Here is a 3,494-nt window from a genome sequence, read left to right on the forward strand (position 1 = left end):
ATCACTACTTTATTTTAAGAATGTGAAATGTCAGAATAATAGTAGAGAGAATGATTTCTCTCAGCAGTTATTTCTTTCATCACATTCCCAGTGGGTTAGAAGTTTACATACACTCAATTAGTATTTGGTAGCATTGCCTTTAAATTGTTTAACTTGGGTAAAACATTTCAGGTTGCTTTCCACCAGCTTCCCACAATCAGTTGGGTGAATTTTGGCCCATTCCTCCTGACAGAGCTGGTGTAACTGAGTCAGGTTTGTAGGCCTCCTTGCTCGCACATGCTTTTTCAGTTCTGCCCACAAATTTTCTATAGGATTGAGGTCAGTGCTTTGTGATGGCCACTCCAATACCTTGACTTTGTTGTCCTTAAGCCATTTTGCCACAACTTTGGAAGTATGCTTGGGGTCATTGTCCATTTGGAAGACCCATTTGTGACCAAGCTTTAACTTCCTGACTGATGTCTTGAGATGTTGCTTCAATATATCCACATAATTTTCCCTACTCATGATGCCATCTATTTTGTGAAGTGCACCAGTCCCTCCTGCAGCAAAGCAGCCCCACAACATGATGCTGCCACCCCCGTGCTTCACGGTTGGGATGGTGTTCGGATGGTGTTCTTCGGCTTGCAAGCCTCCTCCTTTTTCCTACAAACACAACGATGGTCATTATGGCCAAACAGTTATATTTCTGTTTCATCAGACCAGAGGACATTTCTCCAAAAAGTATGATCTTTGTCCCCATGTGCAGCTGCAAACCGTAGTTTGGCTTTTTTATGCCGGTTTTGGAGCAGTGGCTTCTTCCTTGCTGAACGGCCTTTCAGGTTATATCGATATAGGACTCGTTTTACTGTGGTTATAGATATTTTTGTACCTGTTTCCTCCAGCATCTTCACAAGGTCCTTTGCTGTTGTTCTGGGATTGATTTGCATTTTTCGCACCAAAGTACGTTCATCTCTAGGAGACAGAACACGTCTCCTTCCTGAGCGGTATGATGGCTGTGTGGTCCCATGGTGTTTATACTTGCGTACTATTGTTTGTACAGATGAACGTGGAACCTTCAGGCGTTTGGAAATTACTCCCAAGGATGAACCAGACTTGTGGAAGTCTACAATTTTTTTTCGGAGGTTTTGGCTGATTTCTTTTGATTTTCCCATGTCAAGCAAAGAGGCACTGAGTTTGAAAGTAGGCATTGAAATACATCCACAGGTACAACTCCAATTGACTCAAATGATGTTAATTAGCCTATCAGAAGCTTCTACAACCATGACATCATTTTCTGGAATTTTCCAAGCTGTTTAAAGGCACAGGCAACTTAGTGTATGTAAACTTCTGACCCACTAGAATTGTGATACAGTGAATTATAAGTGAAATAATTTTTCTGTAAACAATTGTTGGAAAAATTACTTGTCATGCACAAAGTAGATGTCCTAACCAACTTGCCAAAACTATAGTTTTATAACAAGAAATGTGTGTAGTGGTTGAAAAACGAGTTTTAATGACTCCATCCTAAGTGTATGTAAACTTCCGACTTCAACTGTACATACATACATATATATATATATATACACATATCTTGTTTTAAAATATATTTTCCTTTATTACTTTCTAATGCTACCACCCCTCCCCTAATTGGAGTAAACAAGTGAACAACAAAGCTTAGGCCTGTACTTCCAGCTTATATATACTATACAGTGGTTCTTCTATTAAAAGTTGTGTCATACTGCAGCACACCTTGCGGGCTGCCGCAGAATTCTATGGCATGTTATTTTAATTATCAGCCATTGTTACCATTAATGCTAGTTAGTGCTAGTTTTACCACCAGAGAGCATCTTTGAGAAGCATTTGATAGCCTTCTGTATTGGCTGTACCTGAAAATGTAAAACCTTTTTTTGCAAGAATATAGTACATGGGATTGATTTTAATAAGAAATGTAGCTTAATTAGGGACAGACGTTCCGCTAGCGGAACGCCTCACCAATATCCAATGGTATAGCGTGGCGCGAATTACAAATACCTCAAAAATGCAAAAACTTCAATTTCTCAAACATATGACTATTTTACACCATTTTAAAGACAAGACTCTCCTTTATCTAACCACATTGTCCGATTTCAAAAAGGCTTTACAACGAAAGCAAAACATTAGATTATGTCAGGAGAGTACCCTCCCAAAAATAATCACACAGCCATTTTCAAAGCAAGCATATATGTCACAAAAACCAAAAACCACAGCTAAATGCAGCACTAACCTTTGATGATCTTCATCAGATGACACTCCTAGGACATTATGTTATACAATACATGCATGTTTTGTTCAATCAAGTTCATATTTATATCAAAAACCAGCTTTTTACATTAGCATGTGATGTTCAGAACTAGCATACCCACCGCAAACTTCCAGTGAATTTACTAAATTACTCACGATAAACGTTGACAAAAAACATAAATTATTTTAAGAATTATAGATACAGAACTCCTTTATGCAATCGCGGTGTCAGATTTTAAAATAGCTTTTCGGTGAAAGCACATTTTGCAATATTCTGAGTAGATAGCCCGGCCATCATGGCTAGCTAATTTGACACCCACCAAGTTTGGCACTCACCAAACTCAGATTTACTATAAGAAAAATTGTATTACCTTTGCTGTTCTTCGTCAGAATGCACTCCCAGGACTTCTACTTCAACAACAAATGTTGTTTTGGTTCGAAATAATCCATCGTTAATCCAAATAGCTCCGTTTTGTTCGTGCGTTCAAGTCACTATCCGAAGGGTGACGCGCCGGTGCATTTCGTGACAAAAAATGTCAAAATATTCCATTACCGTACTTCGAAGCATGTCAAACGCTGTTTAAAATACATTTATATGCTATTTTTCTCGTAAAATAGCGATAATATTCCAACCGGGCGACGTTGTATTCGTTCAAACACTGAAAGAAAAAAATGTAGTCGTCTCCTGCACGCGCGCTCCAGTGTCATTGTTCTCACCAGGACCACTCACAAAAACTCCCGCTGTTTTTCGCCCAGAGACTGGAAAGCTCTCATTCCACTGTCTGGCGCCTTCTGAGAGCCACTGAAAGCATTAGAAAATGTCACGTTACAGCAGAGATGCTGTATTTTTGATAGAGATGCCCTGGAAGGAGAACAAATTGTCAGACAGAGCACTTCCTGTATAGAATCTTCTTAGGTTTTGGCCTGCCATATGAGTTCTTTTATACTCACAGACACCATTCAAACAGTTTTAGAAACTTTAGAGTGTTTTCTATCCAAATCTACTAATTATATGCATATTCTAGTTTCTGGGCCAGAGTAGTAACCTGTTCAAATTGGGTACGTTTTTCAACGGGCCGTGAAAATACTGCCCCCTAGCCCCAACAGGATAACACCTGAACAAACCAGAAATAAATCACCAGCAAAACATTGGACTCAACATTCCTCAGACAGAAGAGGGTTGTAACTGACTGTGGCCTGGCGCCATCTAGTAGCTACAACTGATCTGTTCCTTC

The sequence above is a fragment of the Salmo salar genome, unplaced genomic scaffold, assembly GCF_965601325.2.
Source record: "Salmo salar unplaced genomic scaffold, fSalSal1 ptg001243l, whole genome shotgun sequence".
NCBI lineage: Eukaryota > Metazoa > Chordata > Actinopteri > Salmoniformes > Salmonidae > Salmo > Salmo salar.